We start from the raw sequence: 19,437 nt of genomic DNA on the forward strand, positions 1-19,437 counted from the left end.
AATGGATGATAGCTGGCTTTGGCATAGGAGATTTTATCATATAAATTTTGACAATATTGTTAAAGTAAGCAAGTCTAAGACAGTAAGAGGTCTGCATTAGCTAGACAAACCGGTTAATGCTCTTTGTAAAGAATGTCAACTAGGAAAGATGACTTCTTCGACTTTTAAGAGAAAGTCCTTCTCAGCAAAGCACTTGTTAGATTTGGTTCATATAGATCTATGTGGACCAATAAGAACAAGAAGCATTCAAGGTGATAGATACTTCATGATCTTCACTAATGATTGTTCAAGGATAATGTGAGTCACATTCCTAAAGGATAAGAATGAAGCTTTTGGTAAATTCAAGGCATTCAGAGCCTTAACTGAGAAAGAGAGTGGCAAAAAGATAAAATGTCTAAGAACAGATCAAGGCGGTGAATTCACTTCTGTGGAGTTCACTAAGTATTGTGATGATAATGGTATCAAGCGGTATCTTTCTACACCAAGGACACCACAACAGAATGGTATAGCAGAGAGAAACAACCGGTCAGTGGTTGAAGCTACTAGGAATATGTTGATACAAGTAGGTGTAACAAAAACATTTTGGAAAGAAGCTGTAAGTACAACTGTCTACACAATGAACCGAGTTTTGGTGAAAAGAGGTAAGGATAAGACCCCATATGAGTACTGGTATGGGAGATCACCTAATGTTAGCTATTTTAAGATATTTGGAAGCAAATGTTTTATTAAAAGAGGTGATTACATAAGAAATTTTGAAGCTAAGAGTGATGAAGGCATATTTCTTGGCTATTCCACCAAGAGTAAGGCCTATAAATGCTTCAACAACCAAACACAAAAAATTGTTGAGAGTGTTGATGTTCATGTAGATGAATGTCCTGAAGTTTAAGAAGGAACCAGTTCTAAGAAGAAGGATGAAGATCCTTGAATTTTGCTTTTGGAACCTGAAACTATTAAATCAGAAACTGGTAAAGCAAATTCTAATGTACTTGTTCAACCGGAACAAATAAATTTAGAGGAAGATGATAATGAAGAAGCTGAACCTGAAGAGAATGATCATGTTATTCCTAGGTATGTGAGACTGAATCACAATCCTGAACAGATAATTGGGGATAAGGATGCCGATGTACTAACTAGAAGGAGAATAAGAGAAAACTCTTGCATGATCTCTACCTTTGAACCTAGAAGTGCTAAGGAGACATTGGGTGAAATCTATGGAGGAGGAGTTGGATCAAATTGAGAAGAACAACACTTGGACCCTGGTACCTCAACCAGTAAACAAGAATGTTTTAGGTACTAAATGGGTGTTCAGAAACAAATTAAATGAAGATGGTGTTGTATTTCGCAATAAGGCAAGATTAGTATGCAAAGGTTATGCGCAAGAAGAAGGAGAGGATTATGGAGAAACTTTTGCACCAGTAGCAAGACTAGAAGGTGTCAGAACATTGCTTGCATTTGTAGCTCATAAGAAGTTCAAGGTATACCATATGGATGATAAGTATGCATTCTTGAATGGGATACTGGAAGAAGAGGTTTATATAGAGCAACTTGATGGTTATGCATTGACAGATAAGGAAGACATGGTATGTAAATTGTATAAAGCCTTGTATGGATTAAAGCAGACACCCAGAGCATGGTATGAATGGCTTCATACTCATCTGATGAAGATAGGCTTTGATAGAACCAGTGATTACAACATTTTTTATCTCAAGTCTAAAGGAGCTGAAATATTGGTCAGTCAAGTATTTGTAGATGACATTATATTTGGAGGTAATGATAACATGAGTAATTGTTTTGCAGATGAAATGAAGAATGAATTTGAGATGTCATTAGTAGGGGAAATAAAAAATTTCATAGGCTTATAGATAAAATAGATGAAGAATGGTATTTTCATTACTCAATCCAAGTATGTGAAAGAGGTTTTGAAGACTTTCAGTATGAGTGACTGTAAACCAGTTGGAACCCCAATGGTTACAGGTTGTAGATTATCCAAGGAAGATGCATCTAAGTCTGTAGATGAAAAGGAATATAGGTCAATGATTGGCAAATTACACTATGTTGTTCACAGTCGACCGGATATTGCCCATGCAGTTGGTATTATTGCTAGATTTTAGAAGAATCCAAAGGAGGCACATCTGATGGAAACCAAGAGAATTTTTAGATATCTGAAAGGTACTGTTGACTATGGGTTTTGGTATCCATATGGTGGAAATTTTGATTTGAAAACATACACAGATGCTAAGTGGGCAAGAAATATTGATGACCGGAAGAGTACTACCAGTGGAGCATTCTTTCTAGGAGGAAGGCTAGTTTCATGGAGTAGTAAAAAGCAGAGTTGCACTTCACAATCTATTGCTGAAGCTGAGTATGTATCAGCTTATATGAATTGCACACAAGCTATATGGATGAGGCACATTTTGGAAGGTTTGAAGATGGAAATATCAAAACCAATAAATATTTTGTGTGATAATACAAGTGCAATAAACATTTCTAAAAATCTTGTTTTGCACGTAAGGACTAAGCACATTGAATTGAAATATCACTTCTTGAGGGAAAAAGTTCAAAGTAAAGATGTTATCTTGGAGCATGTTTCTACCAATGAGCAGCTTGCTAAAATCTTTACCAAACCTATGCATAAGACCACTTTCAAGTATCTTAGAAGTCAATTGGGGGTTGTCCCTCTTCATGAAGTTAGTTGAGCATGATGTTGATTGCATCAGTCCCTGAACCACTTGCAGAATTTTACATGGATTGATGAAGAAGTGGATATATTCCACAGGGGGAGCATCAAGTTGCAAAATGATGTTGATACACAGTGAGAGAAGAATTACATGTTTTACGTTCACTTTGGAATTACTATCAAAGGGGGAGAAGAATTATGTGTCTGATTAGGTGAACCAGCAGCAGGCTGAAGACAGATAGAGCAAGGTGAATACTTGGTAATGTAAACCAGGATTCCTATTCACCAATCTTAGCAGCAATTAGAGGCATTGATATTTGCATTGCCATCAATGCCAAAGGGGGAGATTGTTGGCATTTTGAGTTTGCTAGCATTTTACATAGAGATTGCATGAATGACATGTTGTCATTGATGTTAATTGAACCGGTAATGGTATTCATGTTATTGTTGATATTGTTGTTTTTGATATTGTCTAGTAACCAGTAAGAAGAGCTTTGTGGAAGATGTTGTAAACCAGTATGTAAAGTTTGTGAGTTGAACCGGTGTAAAGGGTTAAAACCTTTCTATGTAATGTAACCGGTAAACCCTATCAACTATTAAACCCTAACTGATCAAGTTTGATGGTTTATTATCTGATAAGAGGTAATGATGGAGACATGTGTGATCATTGTATGAGGATTTGTTCAAATTATTTTGGCGCGTTTGCTTTTTGTCTAGGGAAGGAGCAAAGTGGATTGCATCTAATGCACAACATGTGATGAGTTACAAAGTCCAATGAAGTGGTGATCATGGAGCGGTTGGAATTTTCTTGAAGAATGTGAAGAGATTGTCATGATTTCTAACGGTCAAGATTGTACCGACTTGTTTGTAATCTCGATGATGAGAATTAGGTTTTTGTTGTGTTACCGACCTAATTGATTTGTAGTTAAGGTCGATGAAGTTGTTTGTAAAGAGTGTTGGCAAGATTGATAGAAACTTGTTGAGTGTGTAGTTGCCTAACTAGTGAATGGATCTGCACTTTGAGTGAAGGAAGATTGAAGCTTAGAAGGATCTGATCAAGCAAATGTAATGCTACTCAGATAGATCAATAAAAACCTGTTGTTTTCTAACAATTACGGTAGAAGTGAAATCCCTTAACCGGGTAAGCTCTAACAAGTTTGGTTACTCATTAAATCCTATAACAAGGTGGTCCATTAGCTTGGATTCTTAAATCCTTCAGCGAGGTTACTCCTAACAGGGTATTTTTCTTTTCATCAAGGCATATTTGTAAATCCCTTAACCGAGTGATTCCTAATCGGAATTAGTTCTTAACATGACTTATTGTAAAGCTTTAACAGGCTTGGCTCCTAACAAGGCAAACTTCAGAAGAGTTCAGATAGCTATCCTTGTGAGTCTCATTTTACTGTGGTTTTTACCTATTTGGGTTTTCCACGTATAAACATTTGTGTCAAGTGGTGAATACTTTTGTGGTTGTGATCTTATTTGTTGATTTGGTTAACTTCTGATTAGGCATGTTAAGTAGAAGCATTGAGAGTTGAATATATTGAGTTATGATTAAGCATTGTTGATGTTTACAAGATTGAAGTTGTTTACTGTTAAAGTCATCATAACAGTTAAACTAGTTGATGTCAAGTATTCTTATGAATATTGATCTTGACTGAGGATATATTTCCTTTGTTTGACTGAGTTTGAGTTTGGGAACTTTGTATCAGTTTTTCAATATATCGATTCAGCCCCCCCCTCTCAGTATTCTACCAGATACTTATTCTTTCATCATACCATCACAGACCGTATCCTTGAAAAGTAGATTGAGATTACTAAGTTTAGTAATCTATGTACTGATCGACCTAAAGATAGATGAAACCCATTTAATGTATGCAACCAGTCTGAAATCATTTTGTAGACAGAGAATAAGATCTTGTTGAAAAAGAGAGTTGATAGTAGGCAGAGTAATTTGATATGATTCGAAGTTGATAGTGTGAGAGATGTTATGTGCTGAAGTGAAGTGCACTGTTGAATGTGATAGATAGTGTTAGTTAGATTCTGAGCAGGTGCAAAAATAGGGTAGTGAGAGTTGTTGTAGTAGCAGAAGACTGAGGACAGAGAGTAGTCTAAGATAGGTGAAGCTGAGGTAGAGTTAAGAAGACAAAAGAGTATAAAACAAAGAAGAAGAACAAATAATTATTTGTAGATAACTGATAGAGTGTAATCCTCAAAATCAAAGAGAGTCATTCCACATGAGAATTTTGTAGTGTTACAAAATTCATTTGTAACCTAGTTTTATCATTGTAAACCTGGATCTTATTGTAATTTCTCTATGTGGGTGCTTAGAGCAGGAGTAGGTGCTCCTTTGAGTAGGTGCTCATAAAACTTGGGTTTGGTGCTCCTTGAGTTAGTACTCAGAATATTAGGGGCTGGTGCTCCTTGGGTCAGTTCCCTAAAACATATTGTAAACTGTTATTTACTGTGAGGCTGGATTGGAGCAATAGACTCCATCAGCTATTCTCACTGAGGTTTTTCCCACATTGGGTTTTCCTTGTACATCTGGTGTTTTGTGATGTTCTCTTGTGTGTGTGTGATCTCAATTAATTTACAGTAGTAGTATTTGCACACATAGTTAAAAGTTTTAAAATACATTGATTAATCCCCCCCCTCTCAATGTCCATTTGTGTTTTTCACAATTTTCCAAGCCACATGAGGAGGATGGACAGAGAAACCAATTTGTAAATAGTCTTTGATATGAATGTCCCATATTTCTTTTAGGGAAACATCCAAAGGTACCCAGTCTCTAACTCTTCTTAGAGGCACATGCCCATTTCATGAGTCCTCCTAGAATCTAGCCTTCTCCCCATTGTGGATTAATCATACGATGTGAGGCAAAATTATATTTCAGCAAGAGAACAATAAAATTCCAAATTTTAGAGCCATTAGGCAGGGAGTCAATTATGAAAATCCTTTCTCTATTCAGATTGTCAAGATATTTCTGCCTAAGGAGGTTGCACATCTACTATTTGGATTCTAGTATAATCGCCAGAGCATTTTGGCACCCAATGACTTGTTTTCCAAGTCCAAACTTCTAATGCCAGCTCCACATTTGTGTTTTGTAAGCAAACTTTGTCCCATGCCACTAGAGGAAATTTTTATTTTACATTCTTAGCCCAAAGAAATGACTAAAGAGTGCTTTGAAGGTCTGATAAGGAACCTTTGAGAAGTTTTAAAATGGTCATGAGGTAGGTAGGGATGGCATTGAGGACTGATTTCATTTTGGTTAATTTTCCAGCTAGAGTTAACTATTTGTGCTTCCATGAAATAATTCTTTCTGAGATGGATGCAAGTATTTTGTTCCTGAAATCGTGTTTACCTTAATTAATATAATTATGATAAAAATTTAAAATGAAGAGTAGATAATAATTATGGTTATAACTATTCAATAATTAAATTACAATACTAGAAATGCAAGTACTAACCACTACGTGGCACTTGTTCATATTATATAAACTAAAATTTTACTTTTAACTCACATTCGAATTTAGATTCCAATTAATTGTAAAGTACTCTTGCTTTAAATTCAAACTTATCACAATATGCTGAAAATAAAATTTTAATTCTCCACAAGATCTAGGGGAAGAGCTCCAATAGTGGATCACATTCCAAAAACCAATCACTCCTTGTGCAACCAACCCCCCAATTACTAATTTTAAAGGAGCCAAAAAAATGATAATGAAAAGCTCATTAATAAGTTTCACATGTACCAATAGCCGATCACTTTTTAGCTTTTTTGATCCATAATTGGTCCATTTGTGCACTACTATTGGGACATTTGTGCACAACTACTAGGACATTTGTCCACAGCTACTAGCAATTTTGAGTGGATGGTTATTGGAACATCTTTAAGTAGGTATCGGGGGACACTTTGAAATGTGTACTTGTTGACCCTTGTGTGCATAACTGATCCCACGACGTGCATCGTTACTACCTAGAAGCTAGAACCTTAGCTATAAGCAGTTAAGTTGCATACAAAGACAACACAAAAAAAATCTTTAAAATCCAATGTACCATTTAAGATCCGTGAGTGCACAAAATTAGCTATAACCACTATCGATATGCTTCCCCCAAAAATATAAGATAATGATATTACATAGACTAAACTTTTATTTTTTCCTTACATCCAAATTGATTGTAAACTACACGTGCCTTGAATTCAAACATTTTTTATTTTCCAAAATATCCGAAAAGACATTAAACTTGTATTTATCAAACGTCCTAGACTGACATCAAAATTTGACATCAGATCTACAAATTAATATGATATTGATATTATATAAAAAACTAAAGTTTTATTTTTTCTCACATCCGAAGACTGTAAACTACATGTGCTTTGAATTCAAACTTATCACAGTATACTGAAAATGAAATTTTGTTTTCCAAAAGATCTGAAAAGGCAGTAAACTTTTTTTGTCAAACGTTCTGGACTGACATACAAAACTGATTTTAGATTTTGTTTTGAATTAAAGATTGTGACAAAATTTAGAAAACAATCAATCAAGATCTAGAAAGACGGCTGTACATTTATTTCTTTCACTTATCTATCTAAACTTGACTTCAGACTATGTTTATCTTCACCCATTTTTATAAGCATATATACCCAGTCCCAAACCCTCTTAATCTTCAACACAAGCAAAAAGCAAAGGTAGAGGAAGAGATTGAAGTGATTTGAAGCATCAGCAATAATGGCAGTGCCTACAATCAAATTGGGTAGTGAGGGATTTGAAGTATCAGCACAGGGATTGGGCTGCATGGGAATGTCTGCCTTCTATGGCCCTCCCAAGTCTGAAGATGAAATGATCTCCCTCATTCACCATGCTGTTTCCAAGGGCATTACTTTTCTAGATACTTCTGATGTCTATGGCCCTCACACTAATGAACTTCTCCTTGGAAAGGTGGGCAGCCTTCAAATAAGTGTAGTTAATCTGATTGTTAGAAGTTTTATGTGGTGGGATTTTGATTTTCTTGTCCTTGACTTGATTTGTAGGCATTGAAAGGAATAAGAGATAAGGTGCAGTTGGCTACCAAGTTTGGGATACTTTTTGAAGATGGCAAAGTAGGCATTCATGGAGACCCTGCGTATGTTTGTGCTTGCTATGAAGGGAGTTTGAAGAGGCTCGATGTGGATTGCATTGATCTTTATTACCAACATCGTATCAACAACAAAGTCCCTATAGAAGTTACCGTATGTGATGTTATCTCCAAGTTTGATGATTTTCATACTTTATTTGATCAAAATTTGAATTAGGGTTTTATTCATGGCCTTGTGCTCTAGATTCTCAATTGTACTAAGTTCTTTTGGGACACCACCCACTTGGCTATCAAAAAGCCTCCACTCTTTTGTTGTCCCACTAATTAGATAGCATTCTAGTTAGATCTCACATCACCTCTCCACTATTTCAACTTTTGTATCTTTTTCTTACATCTTCTTAAAAACATAGATGAGCCCCTTCAAACTAAGGGAAATTCTCTCTTTTAGTCCTTGTCATATCTCCAACTTAGATCTAACTACCACCTCTACCATTTGGACCCTAAGTTGGATGGTCTTTGCCTTTGTATCTCTCTTACATCCTCTTAACAACATGGATAGGCCCCTTCAAATGAAGGAAAATTCTCTCTTTTAGCCCTTGCTATATCTCTACCAAGTTGGATCGTTACCACCATCACCATTTGGAGCCCAAGTTGGATGGTCTTTGCCTTTGTATATCTCTCTTACATCCTCCTAACAACATGGATAGGCCTCTTCAAATCAAGGGAAATTCTCTCTTTTAGTCCTTCCTATATCCTCCACCAAGTTAGATCTCACTACCACCTCCACCATTTGGACCCCAAGTTGGATGGTCTTTGCCTTTGTATCTCTCTCTCTTACATCCTCTTAATAACATGGATAGGCCCATTTAAATCAATGAAAATTCTCTCATTTAGTCCTTCCTATATCTCCACCATGATAGATCTCACTACCACCTCCACCATTTGGACTCCAAGTTGGAAGATTTTTGCCTTTGTATCTCTCTCTTACATCCTCTTAACAACATGGATAGGCCCCTTCAAATCAAGGGAAATTCTCTCTTTTAGTCCTTCCTATATCTCTACCAAGTTGGATCTCTCTACAACATCCACCAGTTGGACCCCAAGTTGGATGGTCATTGCCTTTGTATCTCTCTCTTACATCCTCTTAACAACATGGATAGGCCCCTTCAAATCAAGGGAAATTCTCTCTTTTAGTCCTTGCTATATCTCCACCAAGTTAGATCTCACTACCACCTTCACCATTTGGATCCCAAATTGGATTGTCTTTTCCTTTGTATCTATCTTGTACATTCTCCTAACAAGATGGATAGTCCTCAAATCAAAGGAAAATCTTTCTTTTAGTCCTTGCTATGTCTCTATGAAAGATTGTACACAAACAGGTCACAAAATGATTCAAAAGGAGTTAATGTTCAACTAATTTGAAACCCATAGATGATGGAAAGGATTCCCTAGTAGAGAGTGGGATTTAGCAAGGCTCCTCAACATTGTAATTGCAATTGTCACGTAATTTTAATGGCATCTTCCTTCTTGTTGAGTTGACTAAAGTGATGATTGTTTACCTTCTAAGACCATGCTCTAATTGTTTTGTGTGGTTATTTCAGCCTCTTGAGGCCATGCATTTACTTTTATCATGATTTTATCATTCAAACTTTAAAGAATAGTCCTATACTAGGTATTTTTTAATAATTTAATTGTAATTTTTTTAATTAGAAAATAATAATTTTTAACCAATATAACTCATCCTTTTTCACTATGATAAATTTCCAACTTGATTTTCTCTTGATTAATTTTGTTTAGTTTGGGACTAATCATGATCCATTTTGTAATAATTTTGTGTTCAATTTGTAATAACCTGATTGTTTTAATTACTTTTGTTTAATTTGGGAATACTTGAGATTTTATAATGTCAAGTTTTGGACTCCTCTTGCACAAAATTTGTAAAACTATATCTTGTCTTGAAGTCTTCCAATTTCCAATGGAAAGTTGACCTTTCAATTTTTTATTTTCTATTTTATGTAAAACAATAAAATTAAAATTCATATCTAATTATATCATAGATATTTGTTCTTTTCATCAAATAGAAACTTTTATGACTTAATGACTACTTTTGTTGATTCTTTACCTAAATGTAATCCATTGATGATAAGCTTTATTAAATGCATAGCCATTGTTAAATACTAAGTTACCTCATGTATATGTTGTAGATGGGAGAAATGAAGAAATTAGTTGAAGAAGGAAAAATAAAATACATTGGGCTTTCAGAGGCTTCTCCATCAACAATTCGAAGAGCACATTCTATTCATCCTATTATAGCAGTTCAAATAGAGTGGTCCTTGTGGACAAGAGATGTTGAGAAAGAAATTATTCCAACCTGCAGGTATGTAGGTTTTGAGGGCATTTTTTTTTTAATCATTAAAGTGACTTATTTTAAATGACCAAAATTTTAGTCTTTATTTGTAGGGAGCTTGGTATTGGAATTGTGCCATATAGTCCTTTAGGTCGTGGTTTCTTCTCGTCTGGAGCAAAGCTAGTTGAAAACTTATCAGATACAGATTATAGAAAGGTATTTGAATCCATTGATTTTTCTTTGCATTAATATCCTTATAACAATGTAATTCTTTGGTACACATTATTTTTATCTTTCAATTTTATTCCTTTCAATGATAACTATTAAAGTGCAAAGTCGTGAGTTTTATTCTAAACAAGTCTATTCGTTTTTATATTGTAGCAAGTCTCTTGCAACTTTTTGGTCATGTGTGAGTCAATTATAAAGAAAGTGTGGGAACCTTAGCAAAAACATGGTTTTGTCCTTTGGCTAAGGATGCATATCTATAAGCAAGATGTTGTAAAATTTATTTTATATTATTTAACTAATAATTTTACTTCATTTAATATATTTGCAACTAGGATGATCATTGATTTTTTGAAAGTGTTGCTTTTGTAGTATACCCCAAGGTTTATGGGAGAGAACCTTGACAGGAATAATGCTTTATTTGAGAAGTTGTTAACAATTGCTTCGATAAAAGGGTGCACTGTGGGGTAACTTGCACTTGCTTGGATTCAACACCAAGGACAAGATGTTGTACCAATTCCTCGGACAACAAAAGTGAAGAACTTGGAGGAGAACATTGGTGCATGTTTTGTGAAACTTACATCCAAGGAAATGAAAGAAATAGAAGACACAATATCTTCTAATGGTGTCCATGGAGATAGATATAATGTGAGTGAGATGGGTTCCACATGGATGAAGGTAGAAACACTCCCTTTATCATCATGGAAAGGGATATAAGTAGTTTTAATAGTATTACCTTCCCATTGCTAGTTCTATGCAAGCTAAATAAATGCGCTCCATTTTCTGTTTTAAATAAGAATGAAATATTCTTGATAGAAGAATGAACCTTTTGTAGTTTCCATTGGTCTTATAAAATTGTGTTCTATTTATGATGATTTTTTAACAAAGTTGAGGTATACATTTTCAATAACATGTAACAAATAGGGTTATTTTTTTATAGAAATGATATTTTCATATGTTTTACAATTTTATTTGTGTCGATAATTTTTTTTACTTGAAGCAGATAATTAGAAGATGCATTTCACTGTAAGATAGTCTTGATGGGTCATTCAAGAACCTATAGTAGATCAAAAATATTCATGTATACTTTAGAGTAAATAATTTTGACTTTTTCAAGTGTACTATTAAAGTCTAAGTTGACGAAGTATGGATTTTAATTTGAATGTTTTATGTGTACTTTTAAAATTTTGATAAAAAATTCCTAGTATTTTTTATATAATAGTTTCACATAATATATGATTGATACTTATATAGATTAGTTCATATAATTAATTCATAATTTATAAAAGACACAAATCAAATATTATTAGAATACACGTGGACAAAGAAATAAAAAAGGTAGAATGAAAGTAACAAGATAAACTCTTTGTAATAATGGTAGTTCCAAATTGATATAAACATATAAAGATGTGTTTTGAAGAAAAAGAAAAGCATCAAGGAATTTATTTAGAAAAATTATAAATCAAAGAGGAAGTTTCAAAAAGGAAAGACAATCTATTGTAGTAGGAGGATAAATTTGTTGGACTGGTTGAGGAATTAGAAAAGAGGAAGTTTTAGAAGGAAAAAGAATCTATTGTAGGAGGAGAATTTTTTTGTACTTGTTGAGGAATTGGACTAATAATAATGCTTGAAACTAAACATTGCACAATTTTCTAATATTTTGATCATTTAAGTAAAGATTTTATTGTATTATATTGTTTTAGTAACAACAACAATTATATACAAATAAATAGTGCTTAACATGTTTGGTTGATGACAGTTGGTATTTAGAATTCAATTTGAGATGACAAGTGTATTCCCATGAATTTTGCAAGGAGATTGTCGCAATTAATGTTTGAGGGAGTTGTATTTATTTGTTTTCAAGGTACTTTGTTGTCTTATTTTTGGGGGATGAAAAATATAGATGGTATTTATGAATTGCTGATGCATATTTTTGATGTAAATATTTTTCTATTAGAGTACATGCAAACAATGTTCAAATATAATGAGTTATAGGATACTTTTTATTTTTGTATGAAGAACTAGATGATATTAATACATCAAGCAATCAATAGAAAATATAACTTAATGTGAATGAGAAAAACTACAATGAATCATTATTCTTGATTCAAGGTGCCATATTTTAAATAGTTTTTCTCTAGAACTAGAGGTGTTATACATTCAAATAAAGCATGGAGTATACTTTCAAATGCATATCATGTTGATCAGACAAAAAAACTTCAAACATTAATAAAAATTTTTTTTGAAAAATATCAAATTGAATCATAATGAATCTATAAATTATTTTAGAAGGTGAAGGATTTCTTGGAACTTGATAAAATTGTGGAGCGGTTTGTTTACTTTTCTTTCAGGCTTTTTGATATTTCTAAGTGTTAGTTCCCTTTTGGGTCTTGGTCTTTGATGTAGACTTAGAACTTCACATTTATGTTCCACTTTCCTTCCCATTTCCTCTTTTCTCCCAAATGCCATAATATTCCTGCTTCCTTATTCTCGTGATATTGTGTTAGTTCCCATCAGATTCTAGGTATTGAAAGGGATTTGAAACCTCTAGGTTCTAGATCGTTGTTTCCTCTCCCAAATGTTTGTTCCTTGCAATTTTTCAACTCCCATATTTTTCTCTTTGTAGCTTTGAACTTGGTTGGAACTTGAAACCTTAAATTTTGGTTCCAACTTTCTCTCTACCTTTGATTCCAAACACCTATTCCCTTCCATTCTTATTGGACCTTGAGTCTCAACTAAAACATGGAACCTCGAGTTCAAGTACTAAGATCCATCCTACTTGTAGCCCCTATGATGCACTTGTCCTCTTCTCCTTTTTAGGCCTTGGGTGCAAGTTAGAACTTGGAACCCACAAGTTATGGTTCTAAGTTCCTATTCCTCTTGTGAATCAACTCTTTCTACATTTGATCCTCAATTCCAACTTATCTTCTGCCCTAAATATTATCCTTCTCTCATGGTTCTTACGAAAAATTAGGTCCCAATTTGATGCAGGAGCATCGGTCTAGTCCTTACTGGTTGAGCAGTTTTTCAATGGAGTTGCTTGAGATCATGGCATTTCTTCATGTTTGAGAGTTTAGCATTGTGGATTTGGATTTATTCCCTTGAGTTCATTTTCTTTATCATGTTCGAGTTTCATGGCATTTGGATTTGATTCTGGTATTGGCCCAGTTGATGTGTTCTTATTGGTTAGTCTGGCAGTGTGTTAAGCGAAGATGATTTCAGGTTGTAGTTGATCTCGGTAACTTGTGAATCGTTAGAGGTGTTGCTTTGGGCCTTGACCGGTATTCCTAGAGGTCTTCACATCATTTTTTGATTTGGAGATTGTTCTTAGTGATTTGAGCCGACATGTTATCGTTGCACATTTCATGAACTAGTTGGTCTTTGGGCTGACTTGATCAAGTTATTATTATTATGGACGGTATAAAGTATGGTTTGCAAATCATTTGAGGATAGAAGTTAGAATATAGAAGACAAAGTTATGAGATCAAGCAAAGAAGTAGATCCGACAGGATTTTGAACCGGTTGGACTAAAGTCGAAAGGCTAAAGTCCGGATTAGGGTAGAACCGACAGACTGTTCCCAGAAGCCGATATGATATGTGGATGATCTGCAGATCTTGTAATTGTGTTGTAAGCATTATTTGTATCCTGGACTACGTTCCAGCATGTGGCATGTGTAATCCTTCAAATTGTTATAAGATTTATTCATATTGTTTACCGGTTATGTGTTCCCTGTTGTTACCAGTATGTGTTGTATGATATATGTGTTAAGATGCAAGGTTGGGCTGTCCTTCATTGGATCTCCCTTCCTTGACTGCATTAAATGGTATCAGAGCTAGTTTGTGAACCTATTGTTGGACAGAGTGTTGTTTGTGCACTGGTTGGTTGGAGAGAAAATTGAGGCGAGTTGTGGACTTGTTCAAATCACCGAACGTGAGATAGATCTAGGTTTGTAGGTAGATCGATGATCCTAGAGATTAAGCTTGAGGTAGTTGGTGGGTGGAGACTTGAACAAATCATCGATTAAGGCAGGCCACAATCTGGGCTGGTAGATCATCATGGAGAGGCAACCAAAAGCTGTAGTCAAATAGTCGAAACCCCTGAGGCAGTTGCAAGTACCTACTGATAGATCGTCGAACTAGATCCAGTGATGGGACTCACTTTTCAATTAAACCCAAGAGTCTGATGCAGGAGCACCGATCTAGTCCTTACTGGTTGAGCAGTTTTTCGGTGAAGTTGCTTGATATCATGGCATTTCTTCATGTTTGAGAGCTTAGCATTGTGGATTTGGATTTATTCCCTTGAGTTCATTTTCTTTATCATGTTCAAGTTTCATGGCATTTGCATTTGATTCTGGTATTGGCTCAGTTGATGTGTTCTTACCGATTAGTCTGGCACTGTGTTGAGCGAAGATGATTTCGGGTTGCGGTTGATCTCTGTGAGTTGTAGATCATTAGAGGTGTTCCTTTGGGCCTTGGCCAGTATTCTTGAAGGTCTGCACATCATTTTTTGATTTGGAGATTGTTCTTAGTGATTTGAGCTGACATGTTACCATTGCACGTTTCATGAACCGGTTGGTCTTTGGGCCGACTTGATCGAGTTATTATTATTGCGGATGGTATAAAGTATGGTTTGCGAATCATTTGAGGATAGAAGTTAGAAGATAGAAGACATAGTTATGAGATCGAGTGAAGATGTAGATCAGACAGGATTTTGAACCAGTTGGACTGAAGTCTGGATTAGGCTAGAACCGACAAACTATTACCGGAAGCTAATATGATATGTGGATGATCTGCGGATCTTGTAATTGTGTTGTAAGCATTATTTGTATCGTGGACTACGTTCCAACATGTCGCATGTGTAATCCTTTAGATTGTAATAAGATTTATTTATACTGTTTACCGGCTATGTGTTCCCTATTGTTACCGATTGTTCTTGTTGTTTTTCTGTTACTGGTTACCGATATGTTGCATGATTTATGCGTTAAGTTACAAGGTTGGGTTGTCCTTCATTGGATCTCCCTACCTTGACTGTGTCACAATTGGAACATGGATCATAAGGTTTCAAGTTCATGCTCTCTTTTGAAGCCTAATTCCAATGGACCCTTTGGTCTTAGTCCCCATTTCTTCCTCACTCTTGATCCATATCCTATATTTCTCCCTAATTCTAGTTTTGATTTCCTCCTTGAACCCAACACCCTTTGAGATGCAATTTTTTAGGTTCTAGGTTCCTCATAAAACTCAAAAAACCTAAGGTGATGATGCAGATTTTCAAGTTTTCACTCCTAATTTCCTCCTAGATCTTAAGACCCACACAATAATTCCTTGGTTCCTATTTCTAGGTTTACTCAACTCTCTCAACACCTATGAGGGACCTAATAATAAAGTGTGATATTTTTGAAATGGTTTTGGATATGAAAATAGTGACCATGTGTTTGCTCCCAAGTAATTTCCATGAATGAAAATATTCACCCAACTGTTAGAAATAAATGTGGTTACCATATTTCCATTTGAGACATTGTGTTTGGTAGGATTCAGTTTTTGCCATAGATCTTGACACTATTACATTGTCATGGAATAAGAATAGTTTAGAAATGTATAAATGCAGAGATAAATAATCTTCATAGAAATACTGAGGAGGTAGGGACAATGTCTAAACATTATAGAAGTTATTGTATACTTGTTAGTTTTATGTCTTTGTTAATGTATATAAAAATTCAAAAACTATGTCTATACTATGAGATGTTTTCCTCAAATGTTGTGAATGTAAACATTCTTTGATGAATGTGGTAAAATTATAAACCTATTACAACTTCCTATAATATATAATTTTATATTTGCAGATGGAATTGTTTAAATCATTAATAGATTACTAAGTATATAAAGTTTAAAACAATGTGTTTTGATTGCATTTGGATGCTAGATTAAATAAGAGTTTTTTATGATCTCTTGTCATTTATCCAAGTTAGTTGTGACTCTATATCCCCTTTGGATTGGCAACATTATGGTTTGTTTTTATTTCAATCACACAAGAAATAAAAAAAATAACAAATAATTCATAATCAAAAAATACTTTCAATTTCAAGTACAACTAATTTTGCATAGAAGAATAGGTTATAAAATACTATGAACATTCACTAGTAATTTACATTATAGATTGTGTCTTGCCTTATACCACACACTCATTGCATTGGTGTTTGTTGACGTCCAAAAGAATTTCTTATTATGAGGGTAGTTCAGAAGTTTCACAAATTTGTGACCAGATGCAGTCTGTGAAACAACCTCTGGGATTTTAGAAGTCATCTCTTCATTATTACAAGGGGTTTGGAAAATGAGAGGATTAAACATGATCGCATTTTTTTCTTGGTGAAGAGGTAGTGCCTTAGCACTCCATTCACCTTATTATGTTGCTCCTCACCCCATGACATTAGTAGTTAACTTTATTGGGGGCTATTTATCATGTGTGGTGATGCATCTTTGATTCCAGTCATAGTTCGACAACAACACAATTATTCCTTGTCTCCTTTCTTGGGGGGAAAGGATATTATTTTCTCAATTCTCTCTCCTTTTCAAAATTGCATCTTCCTTTGAGTTTTATTTTTCATAACTTGATGTCTTTTCTTGCATTGAATTGTCCTTTATGCAAGTACATGTGTGTTCCTTGGTTAGGACCTCTTCTTTTCTTGAAATAAGTGCATCTTTTATGTATAATATATCTTTAGAAGGAGTACAATCATTCTCTTTTCCCCTATGCTTGGGCTTGGGAATCGATTATATATTCTACCTCCTATCCTTTCTAAGGATACACTTTTCCTAGGATGAGAAGTGTTTGCTTATGATACAATGTTATTCTTTGTGTGAAGTTATTTGTTTGCTTAGGGATTCTCTCTTATGAAAGAGGTGTGTATCCTTGTGTACAACCTCTTATTCACTTGACTATGTATTTTTTTTCTAAATAGACCTCTCACTTAGGGTCAAAAGTGTATTATCCTTCATCAAGAATCCCTTTACCTAGCACTAGGGGGAATGTATGAATTCTTGTTCTCATTCCTTTCTTTTGATGAATGGTGTTATTTTTTTTTTAAATCTCCTCTTGGAGGTAGATGTCTGTGAGAAAAGATCTCTTCCTCCTCCTCCTCCTCCAAATAATTCCCTTTATAGTTGTTGCAAGATATCTCTTTTACAACTATCTTTTACTTGCTTATAAGAGTCATTCCTCTTTAGCTTGGATTTTGGTACATTGTTGCCTAAAGGATATCTCATTGATGATGAAGGTTTGTATCCTTGTTTCTAACTTTCTTAAGACATCAATATACCACTATGTTGACATATTAAGGGGGGTATACATCACACCCTCTTTGTACCATTATTTTATTTTGTATATCTTATATGGGTTGTTGCATGCTCAAAACTAGACCTAACTCTTAGAAGAGTTGTTTTATTCCCAAAACCAAATAGAGTTCCTTTTATATGTCTTATACAGGGTGTAAATGCTCAAAACCAAACCTAAGTATTAGACGAGATGTTCTAGAAACTAGACATATTATTTTTCAATTGCATGTCTTATATAGGTTGTTGCATGCTTCAAACCAAACCTAACTCTTAGATGAGACACTTAACTCCTGAAACAAAATGGCGACATATGCAGCAGGGTGATTTGACTATAATATAACAAATTTCTAGATGTAGCTAGGTGAGTTGATTGGCATAACACAACTTTCTAAACCTTTCAACTCTTCCTTTTTTAACTTCTTTAAGGTAGCTTGACTAGCATAACACAACTTGATAGACTGTTTAACCCTCCCTGTGTGGAATTTTAGATGAGTGGGACTAGCATAACACAACTTGCTAGACTATTTTGACTCTCCTTCTCTACACGAATCACATAACATAACATAGCTTGTTGTCCCATGAGTATTCATGTTCCCATGTATCACCTAGCATAATGCAACTTGCTAGCCTATGGTGTCCATGTTCTCTCCTTTCTCCTCCCCATGAGCTCATAACCTTGTTATTTGTTGGATCATGATTCATCTATCGATGCATGCTCTTTCTCTTTTCATGTGACCACTTGTGTTCTTGTAATAGAAATCCAAGAATGAGATTATTGGCTAAGACATTTGATTATTGAGGTATCTTCAACTAGTTAACTTGGAGCTTGTTGTTTTTAGTACTAACCCCTTGTGTTATGTGTCTTTTGTCCTAGTTTTCTCTTTGTTTGTCTTTTTTGTCTTTACCTTCATTTTGTGTGTCCTTGCATGTTATTGTATGAGTTAAGATCCTAAGATTTAGGGCTTGGCTTCTCAAAATTAGTGGTCTTATCTCTTTGCAATCTTTCTCCTAGTTGTTCCTCTCTCTCTTCCTCATCTTTCTACTTTTCCACAAGTATTGGCGTAGGCTCATACTCCCATTAAAGTGGGGGCTAAATGCAGTATCATGAATTATAGCTAGTACTGTAATGATTGTAAATTTGGAATTAAGATTTCAACAAGTAAAACCACTAACTAGCCTGTAAGCATCTAAAACTTGTCAAAGCTTGTGGTTTCACACTTTAACATGTCCATGTTAGCTTCTTTTAGGTTTTCACATTTTACTAACACTTCCTCTATGTTGCACATTTGGTCTTTATCATTAAGGTAAGGTGTGTTGAACCGGTAGTTGGCAATGGAGGATCAAATGAGAAAGGAAAAGAGAAGGTTAATGAAATCCGACAAGATCATACCCAAAGATGGGTAAGGAAGATAAAAGAAAAATAAGCAGATGGAAATGCCCCGGTTACTCAATTGATAGAGGAGGTTGCTCCTACACCAACAGGAAGCTCATCCGGTAACTAAGGCAGATGCCTTAGGGGTAGGAAAATTCATGAAGATACTGCATATGCCCCAGGAAGAGGTTTTGGAAAATGTTCCAAACATTGGAGATGCTTATTTGGCATGAGAAAGGACCGATTAAAAATTGTTGTTGAAGTAAAATATTTATTCTTATTGACAATTAGGAACCTTAGTTACTTGGTATGAAGTGTACAAATCAATGCTTATTTCCAAAACTATGTAACATGTTGAATAAAGGATTAGAAAGAAGTTAAGTATGGGAATAATAGGAGAGTCTGGGATTA

General features: G+C 34.8%; 1 pseudogene; it reads left to right on the plus strand.

Annotated features, from left to right (window-relative positions):
• Nucleotides 1-7,401: 7,401 nt before the first annotated feature.
• LOC131053088 (probable aldo-keto reductase 2) lies at nucleotides 7,402-11,136 on the plus strand (annotated as a pseudogene).
• The last annotated feature ends 8,301 nt before the right edge of the window (nucleotides 11,137-19,437 follow it).

The sequence above is a fragment of the Cryptomeria japonica genome, chromosome 1 (genome assembly GCF_030272615.1).
Source record: "Cryptomeria japonica chromosome 1, Sugi_1.0, whole genome shotgun sequence".
Taxonomy (NCBI): domain Eukaryota; kingdom Viridiplantae; phylum Streptophyta; class Pinopsida; order Cupressales; family Cupressaceae; genus Cryptomeria; species Cryptomeria japonica.